Source organism: Bombina bombina, chromosome 2, assembly GCF_027579735.1.
Source record: "Bombina bombina isolate aBomBom1 chromosome 2, aBomBom1.pri, whole genome shotgun sequence".
Classification (NCBI taxonomy): Eukaryota; Metazoa; Chordata; class Amphibia; order Anura; family Bombinatoridae; genus Bombina; species Bombina bombina.
In genome coordinates this window covers 238462999-238487631 of record NC_069500.1, presented here as the reverse complement: position 1 = coordinate 238487631, position 24633 = coordinate 238462999, and the positions used below count along the sequence as shown (strand labels likewise).

General features: G+C 37.5%; 1 protein-coding gene across 1 annotated transcript in view; it reads left to right on the top strand.

The window, feature by feature from the left end:
• Positions 1-24633, top strand: part of MCTP1 (multiple C2 and transmembrane domain containing 1) — a 1142062-nt gene that overhangs the window by 939383 nt on the left and 178046 nt on the right. The window lies entirely within an intron of this gene.

Here is a 24633-nt window from a genome sequence, read left to right as displayed (position 1 = left end):
AAATGGGTAATACCAAAAAAAATTATTATAAAGTTCAGTAAGCAGATTTTATTATTTCTTGTAAGGGATATGAAACCCACACAATTTATTTTGTTATTCAGATAGAACATACTGGGACATATTTATCAAGCTCCAAATGGAGCTTGATGCCCCGTGTTTCTGGCGAGTCTTAAGACTCGCCAGAAACAGCAGTTATGAAGCAGCGGTCACAAAGACCGCTGCTCCATAACCTGTCCGCCTGCTCTGAGCAGGCGTACAAACATTGCGGAAATCAACCCGATCGAGTACGATCGGGTAGATTGACACCCCCCTGCTGGCGGCCTACTGGCTGTGAGTCTGCAGGGGGCGGCGTTGAATACGGCCATGCTGAATACGGCAAGCGTATTGCTCGCCGTATTCAGCGAGGTCTGTCGGACCTGATCCGCACTGTTGGATCAGGTCCGACAGACCTTGATAAATAGAGGCCACTGTACCATTTAAAAAAAAACTTTCCAATTTACTTCTATTATCAAATTTGCTTCGTTCCCATGATATTCTGCGTTGAAGAGATACCTAGGTTGGCACCTGGAGCATTACATAGCAAGGAATAGTGCTGACATCTAGTGCTCTTGCAAATGGATAACATTCTTGCAAAACTGCTGCTATAAAGTGCTCCAGAAATTGGACGTCTTCTAAAGTGCCTGCCTTTCAACAAAATATGCCAAGAGAACAAAGACAAATTGATAATAGAAGAACATTAGAACATTGTTTAAAATTGCATGCATTGGGTCATATTTATCAAGCTCCGTACGGAATACGATCGGGTTGATTGACACCACCTGCTAGCGGCCGATTAGCTGCGAATCTGCAGGGGGCGGCATTGCACCAGCAATTCACAAGAAGTGCTGGTGCAATGATAAATATTGACAGTGTATGCTGCCGGCATTTATCGATGTGCAGCGGACATGATCCGCTATATCGGATCATGTCCGCTCGCACAATCATAAATATGCCCCTCTGTCTGAATCATAAAATATATTTATTTTTTTTGTGTTTCATATCACTTTAATAGTTTAATCCTTAATCAAGATTATACTCTTTAAAGTTTCATACCTTCTACAAAATATATGTCAGTATTAAGACCTGCAGTATCTAGGAATAAGAATGCTTTAAGGTTCTGTTATCATGTACAGTAGACTGGAGCACCAGACAATGTAAGACAATCTAAGGCAATTTTTCATCAAAATAATGGGAGAACTTGACTTGCTGGTGGAAGGTCACAGCTAATGCAATCATGAGATGTAAACACTACACTGTGCAAGTTATCAGGGTAAGTAGTTTAGCAATGCTGAGAGGTGTTTTTTTTTATACTTGGTTTCAAGATGAAAGGTCACACTTGTAGGCAAGATGTCAAGTTCCTGTGTTTTAGCTGTGTAAGCATTATCATCACTTGTACTGTTCCTAACAACTGAACAAGACTTTGTTGTCCAATATAAAGAGTGAAACTTGTACACGTTACTGTAACAAAATCTTCCTCTCCCCTTCAAAAAAAAACACACAATCTGGAACTGAGCCAAATGAGACACATGTGGTTGCTCAAGATATCGTCCATATTTTCTGCAAAATAAAAACAAACGTTAAATGGTCAAATCTCTGATGCCTTATGGGAATGTGAAATTAAATCTTTATGTTTCTAAGCTAATGCATAATAAATAATAGTCATGGAACCCTTGAGAAATGCAACATTTTTTTTCCCCATCACTGTAAACGCTACAGTGGAACAAAAGCCATTAAAATGACTTTTTGGTTTCTTAGGGATAACAGTGCCCATGTTTATTCAGATGATGATCCTAGCCATTAGCCATGGTGTTCATTTATCATTATTAAGTGTGGCAAATCAAAGAACTTCCCAATAATTCTTTATTTAAGTAAGTTGATAATACATTGCATTGCAAATTATAATTGTTCTCATTATAATTATCATCTAATTTAAACATTAGCATTGTAGTAATGTTATACATACATTAATATATTCAGATTGTGGAAATATTTACATGCATACTTAATAGGGATATGAATGATCATCTGTACCTGATTAGACACTCGAGCATGAGATTGTGAAAGAATTTACATAAATATCTCTCTCTACCTCTGTCTTTTCAACACTGTATCAGCAATTTGGTATTTTAGCAAAGTCTATATTTTACACTGAAACCAGAAGTTAAGCATAGAAAACATGTATTGCAGTTTAATATTGGCTACTTGTAAATGTAGGTTATCGGAAAGGAAATAGAAATCCAAACATTATTGCATCACTTGTATTAGAGAATAAGAAATGTAATGGGGATTTGCTTATTTCATTATGTTGATGCAGTATTTTTTGGGGAAAAAATAGCTTGCTAATTAATGTTTTATATTACCTCTGTACTCTTATTGTATTTACTATAGCATAACAGAAGTTGTATCACTTTTACAATTAAGATCAATTTTCCAAAAGCTAATACCGAAGAATGGAAATAGATGGTACACTAGAAAATCACAGTTTATTTAATCAGCTAGATGTACAGAGTACAGACATCAAGGTGTAATAAGGCTAATACATTTCAGTAAAAGATGCCTTTTTTATTGACCTTGGTCACAAAGCTGTTAAAGAGGCTACAGCAGTACAGCCATTGGCAATACATTGTGTTCTTCATCACTACTTGGCTCAAGCAACAAAATACAATTTCAGATTTGATATTAATGTAGAATATCTATGTTTGTTGTAATATTTACTGCATACTGATCATCAGTAACAGACTTACTCTACAAAGGGGCCTGGTGCAAAACATTTTTTGGGGGGCCCCCAAATGTAACTCAGTAGTAAGCATCAGCAAAAATATACATGCTTCTCTAAACAATGATTTAGATAATGCAATGATAAAAGCCCCCCGTGCATTAAGATTGCACACATTCTGCACTGTATAGACTGGCTGCTTTGGGCCCCCCAGCACAAATGGCAGCCCCGCCCCTGCTGATCACTTCCTTACACTGAGGTTTTTCACCTTGTGCTAGGGCACACAGATTTGTCTCTTTACAACTATATGATGGACATGGAATTTGATCCTTATAAACATCTATATATGAGCATTTCAGGATACATGTTACCAGAAATTCACAATTATAATAATCAATATTATTATCTTTTATTTGTAAAGCACTATCAAATTCCAGAGCATTTGATAGGTGAATAATGTTAATGACACTGATTTGTGGTAAAAAAAAACATAAATATATATATCTACATACGTAAAACAGAGTAAACAAATAAATGAATATATATATTCTAGTACATCATGTTGTCTGGACATGTTGTATGGTACTGAAACATTGAGTTTCTTTACACCGAAATAACTGAACCTGAATTATTGGAACATTAAAATTAATTTTCCTCATAGTGCTCAGTAAAATAAGCAGTTTAAAAAATGTATTGGCAATTCAATGTACAGTAAAAATTGTAATTAAAGTATTACTTAAAAATTATATTTACAATAAGCATTACAATTTGTATTAAAAAAGCAAATTGTGACTTTAAATTGTACAGTAAACTTTGTATTCATAGCATGCAGGAAAAAAATCGTATTTAAAGTTCTTCATAAAAATAAAATTGTATATACAATGCAATGTCAAAATGCAAAAGTTAAACTTGAACTAAAAAGTACAAAATCTGAAGAATACTTTATTTTCCTACTATAAAGGGAGTCTTGTAGCCTTGGTGAGAGGGCTCCTTGTGCATGTCTGAAGTTTTATCACACTTCTTATCTTATTCTTTAAACATGTTATTCCTGCAGATTTTTCAGTTTTACCAAATATAAGCTGGTGAGTTTGTCTCAAAATATGCAAAACTAGGAGATAATGCAAGTTTATTTACATTGAAAACTCCATAATCTGATTTGTATTTTCTTGGGGAAAAATATATATCAGTGCCAGTTGTTCCTTATCACATTCACTGTTCCATGTGAGATCCTCCAAAGCAGAGAGCTTCATTACTATCTGTGGAAAGCAGCTCACCACTTTATAGAGTTGAGTGAGGGTTGCCCATGTGAGGCTCTAAGTGATATTTCTTTCCATTCTGTATTCTGTTGCATTCTTCCTTTACTGACTATGGGGTCGATTTATCAAGCTACGGAGGACAGGGGTATACATATACGCGCCCCTGTCCGCCACAGAGCTGAATTCTGCTGCCGGAATTCAGCATTGAACAAGAATGTAATGAAAAATGCTGCCCCCCTGCCCGCACACAGCCAATCACGCTCGGGCAGGAGCTCTCAATCTCCCCGGTCGGACAAGATGACCACTGCTTCATAAATACGGACTGCAGGTTCTCTTGTGGGAACCTGCAGTCATGGGGGGGGGGGGGAGGCTGGCGAACCCTTTGATAAATTGACCCCTTATTGTCTTAGGCCAGATAATGAAATTAGATATCTGAATATCTGCCTGCATTTTATATGATGCAACCTGGAATGGATTTAATAAATTAAATGTACACTGGAAAAAGTACAGGTTTTTGGTGGGCTCTCTGAGGCTTTAGTGGGTTGTATAAAAAAATGTGGTGGCATTGGCACTGGTTAAAAGGGCTTGAGCTGACAACAAGTAGTAGAGGCAGGTATATACATACACCAGTATAGTAGCACTTGTATTTCCATAGCAGGAGTTTGTCACTGAAAAACAAATTAAGAACGTTCCCACACAATGCCAGCCAAATGGGACACATCTGTGATTTATATACCCCATGTACAGTCTGCAGTCAAATCTAATTAGATATCTTGATTTTGCCTACAGGATTTTATGTGAATTGTACCCTTTCTGTAGAACTCTACCTGGCACTGCTCTCCAGCTTTAAATCCGCTGGTCATCTTTTCAGTAAAAATCAGTTTGTCTGTAACAGTCACCAGGTGCTAATTCTCTCAGGAACAGAACACATTACATCTCTCTTGTAAGTTACAAAAAAGGATAATAATTACCTAATAGTTTTGATGAATGGAAAATTTCCAAACATTTTCTCTAATAATTTTTTTTTCTTATAAAAAAAATATATTCCAGCAAGACTGTACAATCTGAAAGAGGAGATAACCAGACTAAATTCCTAGTATGTGCCCTAGAGTATATTGTGCACCCTCTACAGAGTCCTGTTACTATATATTAAAAGAGACAGGGGATCGTTTTGATACATTATATTTCTAATTAAAATACTATCCCCAGCTGTTTATTTATATTAAAGTTTGAAGGACATTTTCAGAAATTTTCATATTATTGTATGTCGTTTTTCTTGTTTTGTTATGGCTAAGTTGTTTCTGACACATGATAACATTTTATACTTAATCATTTTGGAAGCCAGTCTCATTGACACCAGATTATTTTTTATAAAAAAAATATCAGAGGATAGCTCATTTACACTATCAATATAATTAATAGGTGGAACATATTTACCAGTATTATAGATATAATCAATGACGGCTCCATAAATGCTATAACCTTCTAAATAAAATCCATTATAGGTTATATATTTAATTAAATTGTGAAATTAAAGGGAGTTAGGTTGCAAAAAATGAATAAAGAGACATTTAAAAAAAAATAAGCCAAGTAACTTTATTGTTCAAGAGCAAAGGGACTTTCTGGTAAAATGGAAATTCTACCTCTCAGTTTTGACTGAGAAGATAGTTATAGAGAGAATCTCATCACTTAATTAGAAAGAAAAATTCTAATCACATAGGTCTCATCACTAGAGCTAATGATCCACAGCTGCCAGTATAAAAGGGCAGGCTTTGTTTCTTGAGCGGTAAGGTGTTAATCATTTGGAGGATATTCTCTTTTATAGATGCTATGGTTTGCAGTAAGAGCAGGATGTTCAGTATTCTAACTTAAATTATTTTTTTGAAGTGTGTTACACAAGGGATACTCTCACATGCCACTCTGAATGATCATTTAATACATGCATTATCACAACTCTCAACTGTAGATTTCAATTGATAAGCATAGAAACTGACTGAAATATAGAAGTTCATTGTTCCTGCTTAGATAAAATCTAAAGAAAGACCATGAGGATAGAATTATTGTCGCATCTTTTGTCCTAACTAAAAATCTCATCTTATCTTCATTTAAAAAAAAAAAAAATGAAAAAAGTTTTTTTTCGTTTTTTTTCATGCAGAAAATATATATTCATGTATAGCTCCTCTGCTTTGAGATTAGAAAAAATAAAGAAGTTAATTATTCAGGGACTTCTGCACTTTTTTTTTTCAGTATACTTCGTTAAGAGTTTAAGAAGCGTATAAAACTTTTCTTAAAGAGTCTTTGAATTCCCAGTTGTTGTTTTTTTTTGTATATATAAAAAGAGTGTTGTAACAAATTTTAAAGCTTCTTATCTCTGATTGAAGTCACATTTGGCAGCAATTTAGATTTGTCATATGCCACAAATATCATCCATTCTATTGAATATCTAATGCAAGAGGAAGTAAAACCTAACACTTATACTTGCGTACTAACCCGAATTGCCATGAGACTTCGGGGCCTATTTATCAAATGTCTTGCGAACCTGATCCGACATTGCGGACAGGGTTATGGAGTAGCGGTCGCCAGAAACTCGGGCCGTCAAGCTCTGTTTGGAGCTTGATAGATAGGCCCCTTCTACTCTAATAACCCCTAAGCCGCCATACCCCCACATCGCAAAATAACCCACTACTCTATTAACTCCTAAACTGCCACACCCCCGCATTGCCAAATAACCACTAATATCTAAACCCCCTAACCAGCTAACCTCCCTAACCTAACACCCCCCTAAGTTACCCTAAAAAAACTAACCTTCCAAAAAAAAAAACTAACCCATCCTTACAAAAAAACTTACCTAACCTTACAAAAAAATACTAACCATACCTTACCTTAAAAAAAGCCTAACTTTACCTTAATAAAACACATCACCTTACAAAAAAACACTAAAACATTAAAAAAAACTATAATTACAAAAAAACTACCATTACAGAAAAAAGCAAACAAATTACCAAAAATTAAAAAAAACAGATGCCTTTTCTAAAACCCCACTTAAAAAAACACCTCAAAATAACAAAAACTATATTAACACTAAACTATAGCAATAGCAAGGGCTTTTGGTTGGGGATTTGCCCTACAGTTACTAGCTCTTTCTTAGAACCCCCCCCCCCCCCACATCATTCTAAAAGAAACCCCCCTCGAAAAAAATGCTATCTAAAAAGAAACCTACTCTAAAAATGTCACTGAAAAGGGCATTAGGCTGGGCATTTAGCTCTTTTTCTGCCCAAACAAATAATAATAATAATAATAAAAAATGTTATCTCTAAACCCCAAAGATGGTACTCACCAAAGTTGAAGCCACGGTCTTCTATCTTCATTCCGGCCGCGGTCTTCTATCTTCATCCATCTTCTTATCTTCCGTCACCGACATCGTCTTCCTGCAGTCACAAGCCGCGCACTGAATTTTTTATTGAGAGGTACCCCCTTTATATAGAGGTACCCTTGCATTCCTATTGGCTGATTTTTAAATTCAAATCAGCCAATAAAATGAAAATGTTTTCTATTGGCTGATTTGAATTTGAAAATCATCCTATAGGAATACAAGGGTACCCCTATATAAAGGGGGTACCTTGCGTTTAAAATTCAGTGAGCGCTGGTGACCGCAGAAAGATGATGTGGGCAGCCATAAATAAGAAGATGGAGGAAGATAGGAGACTACCGCTGGGATGAAAATAAATGTTATACAGCAGAGTTCTTCAGCTTAAAGGGATAGTAAATCTAAAAATTAATGTTACATAATTCTGTGCTATACCATTAACTTAACGATACCTTTAAAACAAAAGAGTTTTGTGAGAATTAAGCCCACAAAGCTATATATACCTTGTGTTCTTTGCCAACCTCTTCTGATTCTGTCTTTTTGAAAAACAACATTGAACTAAATGTACTGCACTCCCGCACTGGCTAAAGCTGTCGGTACATTTAATTCAGTGGCGAACTCGGGCGCACTGTGATAGGACAGCATGCACGTGGCGTGTGATGTTAAATTGCAATTGTATATATAAAATGACGATCCTTGCTTATATGGGATTATGTGAGAGTATCCTCATATAAGGAACAAAACTAAGTTGTTTTTCCTCCAGTGAGATCTTGTCTATATATGTATAAAGCCTTGCAGTATAAGAAATATAAACTTACACGCTCTGCACTGTAATGATATCCAACACTTGAAAAGTAAACAATTAAATCGCTCACCAGTTCTGCAATAGGCTCTTAATGTATAAAGCTTCAACCATTCAACAGCTTTCTGGAGTGGATCCACAAGTGCCACTTTGTCCAGTTGGCTTCATTGCGGCTTCCCATGTGGGACATACCTAGTGGCGATGAGTGATGACATCAGAGCCACCAAATTGCCCTGAATAATACAATCAGCATGCAGAAAAAAAAATCCCAACTGATTAGGAGACACTGCAATGTATTAAAAAAAAAACTTTAATATGTCCATTAAAAATAACAAGTATGCAATAGATTGTTGGGGCATAGTGACCACCTGACAAGCCCCTATTGGAGTCCTGCACATTTTATGCTTGTTATGGCACTTTGTCAACAATTTTATAGGGGCTTGTGAGCTAGCCGCTATGCCCCAAAAACCTACTGCATACTTATTTTTTTTAATAGACATCGTAAAGGCTAGATTTTAATACTTTGCAGTGTCACCTAATCCGTTGGGATTTTTTCTGTATGCAAAATTCACAATACACTTTTTTAACAGACAGAATAGTAATACATACAAAACTAAAGGCTAAAGCAAGTTAAATTGTAGTATAAACATTTCAGTTTAATTTGTAATTGAGCCTTTTTTATTAGCTCTAGGTGTTTTACAGTTACCGTCTCCTCCCCTGTAAAATTCTGTATCCCAGAGAGCTTCATTACTTTCTATGGGACTTCTAGGTTCTGCCCTTTTTCTTTTAGGATTCAGTGAGTTTCTCTCTAAACTAGAGAATCTTTGTTTATCAGGCCCATAGAAATTAATGAAGCTGTCAGTTTAAAGAAGAAATGCAAAGTGCAATGTAATTTGTAAAAGATACATATAAATATACAAAGCATGATACTGTGAAAGCATTATCAGAATAAAAATCACAATCCTAAACCTACTACTGTATACAAAATAAAATACAAAATAAAAAGTGTGAAGTTTAAATGTAATATAACTTAATCTGAAGTATAAAGATTAAAATACAAAGCACAAAAAACAAAATGTAAATGCAGCAGAACTGTCATGTCATGCAGTGCTTTATTGCACATAAGGCAGGGAGAGTCCACTACTTCTTTCCTTACTGTTGGGAAATACAACACCTGGCCACCAGGAGGAGGCAAAGACACCCGAGCCAAAGGCTTAAATATCCCTCCCACTTTCCCTATCCCCCAGTCATTCTTTGCATTTCATCACTATAGGAGGTGGCAGAGAAGTGTCATGAGATTTGGATAGTCCTGTAATGGGTTTATTTCCTTCAAGAAAGAACTGGAGTTTTAAGTAATCATGTCAACCTCTCAGAGTATTGATGAAAGTTAGAATCTGGAGATGCAGGGAAAGTTTTTATGCAAACCCATCTAGAATGTCGCTAACAGCTCCTGAGCAATCACTGTTTAGCTGTTCTACACTCAATTCCATTTCAGAAGCGCTGCATCAAGACTGTCACACTTGAGAGACTGTGCTTGTTCCACAGCATGGATCCTGGAGGGTAAGACCGTTTTTTATATATACACTTTAAAACGCTATACAGGGTCATGGTGTAGATCCTTTATACCTCAGTAGTATCAAGGGTTAATATCTCCTTCAGGGAGATTATTTGAACAGCTTTGGGATTTATATCTGCCTAATGTGAGAGGGTTTTTGGGGGCTCATAGACAGTGTGTTTTTGGCTTGGAACAAACAGGTTCACTTTTGTTTTTGATGTGTTGCGCAACTCATAATAGCTTAGCGCCCTTTTTCATAGCAGGGGAAGTCTTGTCTTACGCACCACGTAACCAGGTGCAGTCTCTTTCATTTCCTAAGATCCTACTGCAGACAACATTCCTGAGGAAAGCGTTTTCACTGTTAGCTGTCATGGTCTAGGAGGTGGTGAGTGTCCCAGCCATTGGGAGTAAGGTGCCGTTTGTTAAATAAAAGTGTTTCTTTTTGTTTGTCTTTTTGTTGGTATATACAAAGCTATGGAGGACTCTGATACTACATTAGAAGGTTCCACTCCTTCTTTACTGATTAATAATTCCTTTTTATATTATGAGGAGGCTGTGGTTTTTAGCTTGCTCAATTTTGTTGCATTTGCCTAAGCACTGATCTAAAGTCTAAGAAGGGAGACAAGCCTGCTAATACTCATAGCGCTATTAGCCCTTCTGAGCCGTCTACTTCTCAGGAATCTGGGTCCCAAGAAATGACTACCCTTTCTACATTAACATGCAGTTCCCCATGGCTCAACTAATCCTTCACCTCGGGATGGCCTTTTCCCAGTGGACTTTACCGCACAGTTACAGTCAGCAGTGTCTGCAGCCCTGAGAGCCTTACCTTACTCTAACAAATGCAAGACAAAGGTTAAACATATTTCTCCTCATCAAACATCTAGGTGTTTATCTATCCCACCATATACCAACCATAATTGATCTAAATTTCTCCCCTTTACTATCGGCCATTGAAAAATCTACCGAAACATGTCCCTTCTTTATCTTGGCTGGGACGAATCGCTGCATTTAAAATGAGCCTTCTCCCTAAATTGACCTATCTCTTTCGCTCTCTACCCATCCCAATCCCCAGATCCACAATTCACAAATTCCAACAACACTGTAACAGGTTTATTTGGCGCAACAAGGCCCCTAGAATTGCTACTAACATACTGCAACAGCCAATACTGGCGGGGGGAGTGGCGGCTCCTGGCATATTGAGGTATCATGAAGCTGCAAGGTTGTCCCAAGTGACCCAATGGGGCTCAACCCTAGAAAGTAAATGGGCTGCAATTGAGCATCTATTCCAGAGGGATACGCATTGAGGGATCTGGTATGGATCCCCAAACATGCCAGACCACCCGCTCTTTCTCTTAATCTTATCATAAGGTCAAACTTGAAATTTTGGGATAAGATTCATAATCTGTCTAATGTTGCCCCACACCCATCACCAGCTCATTCACATAGAGGGTTATTATTATCTCTACCTGATACCCACCCGAATATCTGGTCTAATATGGGCCTAACTAATGTTGCAGACCTCTATGTCGGTGATAAACTGCTTACCCTCCAAGCCTTCCTTCGGAAGTTTAATCCACCCTCAATCCTACATTTTGAATTTTGGAGACTACGTAGCTTCCTCAGATGATGGGGTTTTGATAGCGACTCCTTGAGAGCCAGAACTAGATGGGAGATGAGGTGGGATTCAGCACTTCCCCCTAAGAGACTGCTGTCTCTATCATATTTAGACATCCTAAATCCTCCGGTTTTTCATAAATCTCCCCTAATAAGACACTGGGAATCTTCTCTAGATCTCATGCATGAACCCCAACTATGGAGGACCGCAACTCAGTTAACTAGAAAAGCTATACATTGTACAACTCTGTACGAATTGTTCCTTAAAGTCCTCCTACAATGGCACATGACGCCTATCCGCCTGTTCAAAATCTCATCTGTTAACTCTCCTAAGTGTTGGAGAGGCTGCGAGGCACTGGGGACCCCACAACATATTTGGTGGTTATGCCCGCAAATCCAGTACTGTACCACGAAATGTATCCAGATGCTGTTATCACCGAGCATGGGTCTATTCCACATACTACCCACTCACCTGACTTTGCCGCATAAACTATTTTGTATCTACCTATTCCTAGCAATAAAATTGGCTATAGCTCAAATGTGGCTACAGCGAACCCCACCCTCCTGGGATCAGGTGGTTGATATCTTAGGGTTCGTAAAGACAATGGAATCATACGTCTCCCACATATATGGATCAGAAGACCTTCAGATTATGATCTGGGCATATGGCCTGGAATAATTCCTGACTGTGAGCCTTGTCCCTTTCTGCATACACTCTGCCTCTGTAGTAGCTTAATCCTATAATTCTGCATGGATATATAGGTAACCTCACATAGTCCCCCCCCCCTCCCTTATCCCTATCCTCTCCCTCAATATGAAACCTCCTCCTCCCTTCTCCCACTCTCCCCTTCTTTCTCCCCTTTTTTTTTCTCTTTCTTTCTCTCTCCCCCTCCTCCTCTCCCCCTTTTCATTTTCATTTTATAGCTAAGCACAAGCTTGAAACGGTTAGTTTAACACTCTATACTTACGCACGCAATGGTTACATTATGATGTTGGTAATGACAGCTCTCTCATGGTCTCATGTAAAATGTGTATAATGCTATTTCATTCAGACAAATGAAAAACAGGTTGTCTCTTTTCTATAAGTTGGGCCTGTAATGATCCCTTCCAGATGGTTCGGGGGGTCTTGAACATTCATGGATATTGGATTATTCTGCTTTACATATCCCCCTTCTGAATGTATCTATTATGTAAAATGTAATACAATGAAATTGTTGCACTATTTACTGATGTTATTTACAAATTTACCTTTGTTGTTATTATTGATATTTTTTTTCTGAATAAAAATTAAATAAAACAAAAAACAAAAAAAACATATTTCTCCTGACCTAGAGTCATCCAAATATCTGTCGGATTTAGCTACTATATCCCAGCTATCCAAGGAAGAGTTAACCTCTGTAGCTTCAGAGGGTGAACTTTCTGAGTCGGAGACTTCAGTTTCTAAACATCCTTCAGCAGAGGAGCCCTCCTTTAGATTTAAAATTGAGCAGCTGCGTTTTTTTTATTAAAGGAGGTTCTGTCTACACTAGAGGTCCAAGAGGCTACACTCCCGGAGGAACCTAAGATCCCTAAATTAGACAGGGTTTATGAAGATAGGAAGGTCACTCTGACTTTTCCTGTGCCAGTTAAGATGGCGAATATTATTAGTAATGAATGGGAAAGAGTAGGAACTTCTTTCCCCCCCTCGTCTACTTTAAAAAAATGATTCCCGGTCCCTAACTCTCAATTAGATTTATGGGGCTCCATCCCTAAGGTGGATGATGCTAGCTCTACACTGGCTAAGCATACTACTATCACTCTGGAGTATAGTTCTTCTTTTAGAGAGCCTATGGATAAGAAAATGTAAACTTTTCTGCGGAAGATGTTTCAACATACAGGGTTTATATTTCAACCGGCGGAAGCTGTAGCCGCGGTTGCTGGAGCAGCTACCTACTGGTGCGACACTCTGTCGGAGCTCATTGAGGTGGAGACTCCCCTTGAGGATATTCAGGAGAGAGTTGAAGCACTTCATCTGTGACGCAAATATGCAGATTATTCGCATAAATGCAAAGGCTGCTGGCTTTGCGTTTCTAGCCCGCCGGGCTCTCTGGTTAAAGTCTTGGTCTGCGGATATGACTTCTAAATCCTGACTCCTTTCTCTTCCCTTCAATGGGAAGATTTTATTCATCCAGGACTGGACTCCATTATCTCTACGGTTACCGGAGGGAAAGGTGCCTTTCTACAGCAGGATAAGAAGAATAGTCCTAAGGGACGGCAACTGTCTAATTTTCGTTCCTTTCGTGCTGACAAGTCACAATGACAGCAGTCCTCTTTCAAGTCCAAGCAGCCCAAGAGTACTTGGAAGCCAGCTCACTCTTGGAATAAGTCCAAACAGACTAAGAAGCCCGCCAAGAACAAATTGGTATGAAGGGGCGACCCCCAATCCGGGATCGTATCAAGTAGGGGGCAGACTGTCTCTTTTTTCCGATGCTTGATTCCAGGACATGCAGGACCCTCTGGTCCTGGAGGTTGTATCTCAAGGATACAGTATAGGATTCAAGTCTCATCCGCCCAGGGGCAGATTCCTACCCTCCAGTCTGTCTACAAGACCAGAAAAGAAGGCTGCCTTCTTAGGTTGCGTAAGGCATCTCTCCTCTCTAGGAGTAATTGTCCCAGTACCTACAGCAGAATGAAGTTTAGGGGTTTTATTCAAACCTTTTTATGGTTCCAAAGAAGGAGGGAACTTTTCGTTCAATTCTGGACCTAAAATGCCTAAACAAGTTTCTGAGTGTTCCCTCTTTCAAGATGGAGACAATACGGTCAATCCTTCCTCTGGTTCAGGAAGGACAGTTTATGACCACAATAGACCTGAAGGATGCATACCTTCACGTCCCGATTCACAGAGAACAATGTCAGTTCCTGAGGTTTGCTTTTCTGCAAAAGCACTTCCAGTTCATAGCTCTTCCCTTTGGCCTAGCTACTGCTCCAAGGATATTTACAAAGGTTCTGGGGGCTCTTTTAGCCATTGCCAGAACACAAGGTATTGCAGTACCGCTTTTCCTGGATGATATCTTGGTATAGGCACCATCTTTTCGTCTAGCTGAAGAACATTCAGAGTCCCTTCTCAATCTTCTTCGATCACATGGATGGAAGATAAACTTGGAAAAGAGTTCTCTTACTCAAAGTACAAGGGTGAATTTTCTGGGAACTATAATAGACTCAATATGCATGAGAATATTCCTCACAGATCAGAGACATTGACAGCTAACTACTGCATTTCTTGCCCTCCAGGCCTCCTCGAGACCCTCAGTGGCTCAGTGTATGGAGGTAATCGGACTCATGGTGTCCTTCATGGACATCATTCCTTTTTCCATATTCCATCTCAGACCCCTTCAACTATGCATGCTGAGACAATGGAATGGCGACCATTCAGATCTGTCTCAACAGATCGTGCTAGACAGCCTGTTGAGAGACTCAATCTCCTGGTGGCTCTGTCCAGATCATCTGTCCCAAGGCACATGCTTTTTGAGACCGTCCTGGGAGATTGTGACTACGGAGGCAAGCCTTTCCGGAGCCGTTTGGGGTGCCAAGATGGTACAAGGTCTGTGGACTCAGGAGGAGTCCTTCCTTCTGATCAATATTTTGGAACTCGGGGCAATCTTCAATGCCTTCCTTGAAGGCTTGGCCCCTTCTGGGTTCGTCCCAGTATATCAAATTCCAATCAGACAATATAACCTCGGTTGCCTATATCAACCATCAGGGGGGAACGAGAAGTTCCTTGGTGATGTGAGAAGAATCTCAGATTCTAGAGTGGACGGAGACTCACAAATGTACGCTGTCAGCGATCCACATTCAGGGTGTGGACAACTGGGAAGTGGACTTCCTCAGCATGCAATCCTTTAACCAGGGGAATGGTCTCTTTACCCCGAGGTGTTTGCAGATATATGCAGTGAGTGGAGGACACTGGAGATAGATCTCATGGCATCACTCTTCAATACCAAACCACCCAGATATGGGTCGAGGTCAATGGATCCTCAGGCAGAACTGATAGATGCCCTCTCAGTACCATGGAGGTTCAGACTCATATATATTTTTCCTCCATTACCTTGTGTGGTGGATCACATCAAGCAGGAGCAAGCATCTGTGATTCTGATTGCTCCTTCATGGCCGCAAAGGACGTGGTTTGTGGATCTGGTGGGGTTGTCCTCATCTCCTCAGTGGAGGTTGCCTTGTCGCAGAGATCTGCTGATACAGGGTCCCTTCGTTCATCAAAATCTAGATTCTCTAGGGCTTACTGCATGAAGATTGAACGCTTAGTCTTAGCCAAGAGAGGGTTCTCTGAGAGTGTTATCGACACTCTGGTTCAAGCTCGTAAGCCAGTTACTCGTCGCATCTACCATAAAGTGTGGAGGATTTACTTGTACTGGTGTGAAGAGTGTGGCTTTTCCTGGCATAAGGTTAAGGTTGCCAGAATTTTATCTTTTCTCCAGGATGGACTGGAGAAGGGTCTATCTGCTAGTTCCCTGAAGGGACAGATATCAGCCCTGTCAGTGTTACTACACAAAAGATTGGCTGAGACTCCAGATGTGCAGTCCTTTGTAAAGGCTCTTGCTAGGATCAGACCCGTCTTTAGATCTGGGGATCAGACTTGGAGCCTCAATCTTGTTCTTAGTGTTTTGCAGCAGGCTCTGTTTGAGCCTATGCATATTGTTGACATTAAATTGTTATCTTGGAAGGTTCTTTTTTTGTTGGCTATTGCCTCTGCGTGCAGAGTTTCTGAGATTTCTGCTTTGCAATGTGATCCCCCTTATCTGGTTTTTCATGCTGATAATGCAGTTTTACGCACTAAACTAGGGTTCCTCCCTAAGGTGGTGTTGAAATATAGCATTATTCAGTAAATTGTTGTTCCTTCCTTGTGTCCTAATCCTTCTTCAGCGAAGGAACGTTTGCTTCACAATCTAGATGTGGTTCATGCCTTGAAGTTTTATCTTCAGGCTACTAAGGAATTCAGACAATCTTCCTCTTTGTTTGTCATCTATGCGGGGAAGCGTAAGGGACAGAAGGCTACTTCGCTTCTCTATCTTTCTGACTGAGGAGTGTAATCTGCTTAGCTTATGAGACAGCGGGACGACAGCCTCCTGAGAGGATAATGGCTCATTCCACTAGACCACAGGCTTCCTCTTGGGCTTTTAAGAACAAAGCCTCAATGGATCAGATTTGTAAGGTGGCTACCTGGTCCTTCTTACACACTTTTTCTAAATTTTACAAGTTTGATGTGTTTGCTTCGGCTGAAGCAGCTTTCAGGAGAAAAGTTTTGCAGGCTGTGGTGCCCTCAGAATAGAGTCCGCCTCTGTTTTCTGTTCCCTCCCGTTATTCATTCAGTGTCCTCTGGAACTTGGGTATAGTTTTTCCAACAGTAAGGAATGACGTTATGGACTCTACCTGCCTTATGGAAGGAAAACATAATTTATGATTCCAGTTAAATTCCTTTCCTTTCTGGCAGGGAGAGTCCACGACCCCACCTGTAATTTATTTTTTTGATGATTGGCTCTCTTTTTATATTATTTCTTTTGGCACCTTTTATACCCTGATGTTTCTCCTTCTTTTCCTTGTTCCCTCGGCAGAATGACTGGGGGATAGGGGAAGTGGGAGGTATATTTAGGCCTTTGGCTGGGTTGTCTTTGCCTCCTCCTGGTGGCCAGGTGTTGTATTTCCCAACAGTAAGGAATAAAGTAATGGACTCTTCCTGCCAGGAAGGAAAGGAATTTATCTGATAAGCATAAATTATGATTTTAGATCATCTCACCTGTGTGGAAAGCTTTAAATCATTAGGACCTAAGTATCAAATCACATTGGCCATTAAGACAAAACTCAATTTAATGATGATATTAATATTATCACTTGTTTATAGAAGTTTGATTTTTTTTTTTTTTTTTTATAAAACTAAGCTCTCAAATTTCAGTTCAATTCTATATAATAATAAAAGCTTATTGAATCATAAAAACCTTCATAGACATAAGGGAATAATAAAAAAAAAGTAAATAAGTATTTCAGCTGCAACATAATCTATCCTATAATATACAACAACAAAACAAATCTTAAAACAGGGTATACGAATATAGGAAACCACTAGTGTAAAAGAGACAGTAGAGTCAAAATGAAACTTTTATGAATCAGAGAGAACATGCCATTTTAAACAACATTCCAAATTACTTCTATTATATAACTTGTTTTGTTTTATTGGTATCCTTTGTTGAAAAGCATACCTAGGTAGGCTCAAGTGCAGCAATGCACTACTGGGAGCTAGTTGGTGTTTGGTTGCTGTTCATAAATGTCTCTTGTCATTGACTCCCCCTATGTGTTCAGATATCTCCTAGCACTGTCTGGCCTCTTTCATTGGGTGACAATGTCTTTCATCCTGCGACAAGGAAGTCAGACAATGTGACACACATATAAATGTGACATACAGGTCTGTTTCTTTTGTGTAGGAATATGTGCTTTCAATGGAATACTAAACTCAAATGATTTCTTTCATGCTTCAGATAGAGCATGCATTCTTAAGCAACTTTCTAATTTACTCCTATTATCAATTTTTCTTTGTTCTCTTGCTATCTTTATTTGAAAAAGCAGGAATGTACGGATAGGAGACGCCCATTTTTGTTCAGCACCTGGGTAGCGCTTGCTGAATGGTGGCTACATTTAGTATTAAATTAGAAAGTTTCTTAAAATTGCATGCTCTATCTGAATCATGAAAGAAAAAAATGTGGGTTTAGTATCCCTTTAAGTTCTGTAGGTGGTTGCAGGTTGGCTCTAGCACTTTGTGTGTGGGCTTCTCAGCCCTTTCAGCCTGTTTGTGCACGGGTACATATCAGGCCAGTGCACAGTCATGATAAAATAATGTTTTTATTCAGCTGCTCATTCTATATTTTTGTCAGGATAGACCTCCTATTTATCATAAGATGCATTTTTTGTTAAATTATCTAACATAGATAGACTCTATTACTAGTTCAATATCTGTAGCCAATGTCATTTCTAACAAATGAATCTTGTTAGCGCATTAATACTGTTAATGGTTTCTGCCCTACAAAGTTCTGCAATGCTTTTTGCTGTAAACATTACACTAGTTCACATGAGAAGATGAGAGTCCTTAACCTTCAGTGACCTACAGTATCAAGAGAATCTTAAAAGCTGGACTCAGTTGTCTAAATATTGGGTAGAATTATATAGTATAGGGGACGAAGCAATAGTTATATGACAAGAAACTGTGAAAAGATAAGAAAGGATGTGGAGAATGGCATTGCAAGATGGGAGAATGCTATAAATATGTATAGGAAACAATAAGCATTGTGGAGAAATTACTACAATTACAAACATTTTTTGAGGGTTAAAATCCGACATATATATGAGCACATGTATTAATTATCTGAATTTGGATTAACATTTTATTCTTTTATGGTTGTTTTTTAAAATGTTTTACAAAACAGGGATTTTTTTCATGAAGACTTTGTCACTCAGGTAGAAATAGATATATATGTCGGAGGAAAGAAATGTCACATTCCACAATAGGTTGCTGTAGTGTCTCAACTCAATTATAAGGTTCTTTAAAAAAAAAAGAAGAGAAGAAAAAAAATGTACATATATTTAGAATGCCCCTATGCAGTAATAATGTGTTGTGTTTCTCCTGGGAAAATTCTAGGAAATTTTTGATGGTTTCCTGGAGGCAGCTGAAGTCTTGTCTTTTACCAAGCAGGGAACCCAGCTTATTGCTGTGTGATAGAAATTTCTTATTGACTGACATCAAGAATGCCTTAAAACAGGCTGATAAGACAATGACTTCTTGTCCTGTTGCCTATGGTTTTTTAAATGGAGGACATCTTTAAAAATGTTTCCCTGATTTGCAAAAATTGCATAATATAGTATTTAACTAGGAAGATGTGAACACAAATATGATAACTTATTTATAATGATTATCTTCTGATAGTTATTCTTTTATTAAAGGGGCTTACAACTAAAACTGTAATATCCCCTTAAATGTTTGATTAAGCTTAATAAAAAACATGTAATAGCAACTATATACTGATATACAGTATATGTTATGCATACCTCTTTAACTAATAATAATTATTATCATCATTTTTTTAAGTAAATGTAGGAAATTGTACAGGTAATGCTTTTATTTAGCAGCTTAATAGTTTCTATGTCTTCCTTGTCCTTCTGATGTAAACAAAGCTGTAAAGTGTGTAAGGGAGATAGACGGCAGCTAGAGAAGCCGGATAGGATTGAGTTGCAATTGTCCAGATGAAAAAAGATGAGAAAGTGGATTAAAGCCTTAGTTGTGTCTTGTGTGATGAAGTGGTGAATTTTGGAGATGTTTTTAAGGTGGAGGCGGCAGGAATTGGCCAAAGACTGGATGTGGGGAGTGAGAGATCTGAGTCAAGTGTGATCCCAAGACATCGGCATGCAAGGTTGGGGTAATGATGTTATTATCAACCAGTTAGATAATACTAGGGGGGTAGGGACTTTGAAAGAAGGGGGCAAAATAAGTTTTGGAGAGATTTAGCTTAAGGTAGTTAAAGGACATCCACAATGAAATATTCGAAAGATGGTTAGTGACAAGAGTTAGTAAGGAATGGGATAGGTCTGGTGCTGAGATGTAGATGAGTTAAAAATATGATTACATATATTGTTAAAGGAAGACATACATGATACTATATAATATCTAACCACAAGTCTGACTTTTTTATAGTTTGTCCTTTCATAACTTCCCATATTAGATATCCCCACCTTTATTATTATTATTGGCATTAATATTACTGTAATGTGCCAACAGATTCTGCCAGCACTATACAGGGGGTACAATTATTATTATACTTTATATATAAAGTGCCCAACATATTCTACAGCAACTGTCCATAGTACAATTCTTTTAAATACAACAATTATACAAAACTTGTAAGAGACAACATTTGACAAACAAATACAGGAGGAATTGAGGTATCAGATATGCAGCTCCTAGGGTCGCTAACAATCTAATTGGTTGTTGGAGACAAAAGATGGAGGAGTAACTTGTGGTGAACGGTTGATTGTTGGCCATGGTCATTTGAGGGTGGCATGTTTTTGGATTGTAGACTTCTCTGAAGAGGTAGTTTTTTGAGGGAGTATTAAAAGCTTAGTTCATCTATATCTTTTGTATTTCTTCCTACAATACAATACACATTTGGTTATCCCTAGCAAGGGCCCATTCCTCCCCAATTAATCACCCTTCTTCCATTCCATCTAGTTTCCACTCCCTAACCTCTTACTTTTCCTTTCCCACTCCCTATATATTGGTTTACTGTTACTAAATGCCATATTTAATGTGTACCTTTATTTGTGTACAAATACAACTATTATTAATATCTGTGCATTAGCATATTTTAATAATTATTATTGCAGCTGGACTTCTTATATGAACTGACCTGACCTATGATTACATTTTGCTAAACAGACTGACATCACTATGCCTACCCTAAAAAAAAAGAAAAGAATAATATACCCCCATTAGATTCCAATTAGATAGAATTAAAGATATAGGAAAAAATTAATCCTGGAAAAGGTGTAATTATCAAAATAATATGCAGATAATTTGTTACTGGACTACAAAATATTTGGGGGGTTTTAAGTATGTCAATATTACTTTGCAACATGAAATCATTTTTTAAAAGATTAACTCTTAGAAATTAAAGTACAACCCTTTTTTAACATTAGAGAACATTTACTCCACTTATTAACTTGCTACCCTATACATACATTAGTAAAAAGTATATAATGTGCACAACATGCGTAGGGCTCCATTTATTAAGCTGCAGTACAAATGGTTAAAATTTAGTGCTCCAGACACGTGCACACTTCTGAGCTTTTTTCAGCAAAAGATAGCAAGAGAATGAAGAAAATTTGATAATAGACGTAAATGAGAAAGTTGATTAAAATGGCATGCTCTATCTGAATTATGAAAGATTTTTGTTGGATTTCGTGTCCCTTTAAAGGTAAGTAAAACATGAATTATTCCAGTAGGAAAAAGTGAAACAGATACTTGGTTGCATAGGAAAAGGTATTAGCAACAAAAACAATAAATAACTAATGCTACCCTATAGTTCACTATGTTCTCCTGCAGAACATAAACTGAGAACAATTATGGAAACCCTAGTTCTAGAAACACAATCCATAGTTTTAAAAAAAAAAAAAAGGAAATACATGGAAAAGATTTGATACACTTATTATTTATAACGGAGTAATGGAGGGACACAGAAATATGATAGAAACATTTAAGCATATTAGTTTATATAATTAGTTTAAAGTTAAAATAATTACATACAAACAGAATATCAGATGCTGAAGATGGCAAATTCAGAAGCCACTTGCAACGCTAGTATTTTACATAGAGAATAACTGATAGATGACAAAGTCTTTCAGTAAAACTGGTATCAAATAATATAGTAAAGAAAGTCAAGATTGCCTGACGTGTACGCTCCCTTAAAATATTAAGTTTATCGTTTAGATAGAAATATGAGTAATCTATAATCTTGTTATTGAATACCACAGTTTTTTCTATATAATAATGTATTTCATGACTGCTTAAAAATACACCTCTCATAATTAATGTTATGTGCTACAGACCATTTAATAAAATAATTTGCTTTAAAAAAATATTTACTAGCTATGAATGAGATACTCAAATATAATTTAATTCTTATATTATTTATCACACTATGGTAAAGGGAGATAAATGTCAAATTTATTACTTGATTTTTTTATATTAAACTATCAGTTTTGAAGTACTGAAGTAGGTTGTCTTTAAAAGGAAGTGCGGTTATCTAATATCGTGCTAGCAACTGAAAACAGCTTGAATTATTCTAAACAAAAAAAAAAATTCTCAATTAAATATTTGCCTTAAAAAATATCTGCCTTGTGACGGCCTTACCATGCAACTGAAAAGATAAGCACAGTTCCACCCCAATCAAGACTTCATATTAGGAACCTTTTATTCACCTTGCTAGCGTCCCTTTGTAATCATTGCTTAATCATTTCATTACCTTAGGGATTTTTTATCATTTTTTTTCTTGTAGTGCGCGAATGCCCTGCAGGGTTCATTCTGCAGTGAATGGTTGATGACTTGGTTTTCAATGCTCTGATCACTGGTATCGTTATTATTCCGCGCAGCTGTGCTAAAAGCAATTTCTTCTTATGTATGTTTACTGTTATCCACAGCATTAGACTTTTTCCTAATCACTTCTGATTTCCAACAAAAGGACCTTCAGGCGTGCTGTAGTAGGCTTGACATTTGCAACATCAGCCAGTTCATCTGACATTGCTACACCAGTGAGATGAAGGTCTTTGGTATTAAATAATGATTCAGTGTTAATCAGTAATATAAATAGGTTGAACTGTTCTTGAATGCATGGTGAACTCATTGTAATTCCTTTCACATTACTGCTTCTCTTCTATCAATAATTTTACCAGTGTGGAAAAAGTAGAACCGTCTCAAGGGTGTTTTGTGGAGTTTTTTATCTACTATAATAAAAAATATAATATTACAAGTGTTTAGTTGGATAATAATTATGAGATGGCAGTTTATGCATGTCATTTAATGTGGCACTATAAGGGATGATCATTGCAGTGGATTTCAGGTTTTTGCCAATGCTTGCCTTCATGGCTGAGCAGATGTAAAGTAAATCTTTGTTTGGTCCCTTACAAATATTTTTTACTTCCTTTTACTTCTTATAGGCTTATTGATTACCTTTATTCAACATTATTGTTGATACTGTTGTGGAAATATCAGTCAAATTTTCAGTCAGAAGGACAAAGTTCTCACTGTCAGGTTGAAGGTCAAGAGAAGTCCAAAGATACAGCAGATAATTTGCCAGCAGACTAATCTTAGAATGACTTAGAATAGAGAGCAAGATTTAGCACAAAACCTAAAGTTAGGGCAAGAAGAAAAAATGTAATGTCCAGAGACAAAATAAGGGGTCTGTTATACAAAGAAGCCAAAACAGAGTGGAACCCCAATTATTAAAGACAAAACCTGGAAACAGCTGGAGGATGACAGATTGACCAAAACAGATAAAACAGTGCCTTTGCCCATTACGTTATGTCTAAAATAAAGGTGAAAGCAAGTAAACAATATGTAAAATGTATGGTTCAAAATATAAAAACTTTTGTACAGAGCTTCACAATGAACAATTACCTGAGAGCAGACTGCTGGCTGGAAATGTTTAGCAGTAATTACATTACCAACAAGCTTCAAGGCCCATTACTTTTCAGTGTACTAGATGTATGGGGTAGCTGTGTGCTAGCAGGGGATAGATATGCTGGAGAATTGTGAAGATGGACTTTGGGGCTAGTGTTTTTTTTTTTTTCTCAAAGGGTCATGTTTGCTATTGGTAAAAGTAAACAAGGCATTTGGGTGCTGTTGGTTTCCTTAAGAAAATATATTTTCATTGGTTATGGGCCACATAGAAAGGGTTTGGTATTTGGGTTTTTCTTAGGGTAGAAGAAGCAGAATAAGGAATGTAGGGAAGAGCTCCCAAAACTATGAAAGTCCTGCAAATCAGAAAAGATAGATAGTATAATAAGTAAATTCACTGGAGAGGCAAACTTTTTTCCTCTTACCATTAGGTTGGAAAACTCTAATGCAGTTCCCAAACTTTTTCTGGCCAGTGCCCCATTGACTCCATAATCTCACTATCAGCACCCACCTACCTTAACCTTAAACATATATATATATATATATCATTGATAACATTTATTCAAATTATTTTTTAGTTTAATTAATTACATTTATTTTACAAATTTTTGAAGTTGATAATTACTGTGCAAGAATCAATTTCTTTGCTATGATCATAATTGTACATTAACTTTATGAGTCCGCTAAATATGAGAGAAATAATTAGTACAACAATGAACAGTACAATGAAAATACATTATAAAACAAAGGATGTGAGCCGTCTCTACAAGTGGCTGCTATCTATCACAGTCAGAGAGAGTGCAAGCTGCTGCTAACCCATCGCTATAATTAAAGGAAACGTTTTGCTACCATAGAGCATTATAACTTCAAACACAAAGCTAGAAAGTTGTGTTACTTTAAGCATCTTAGTGAAAGCACAGCAAACTACAATAAAAGCATTTGAAGGAGCCCACTAGTATCCTCTTCCACTAGCCCTCCTTATGGTAATCTGAGCACCCCTTCCACCTCTCATGTTTATTAGTTTTCCACTCAGTAATCCAAATGACCCCCAGAGGGCAGCATCACCCACTTTAGGAACCACA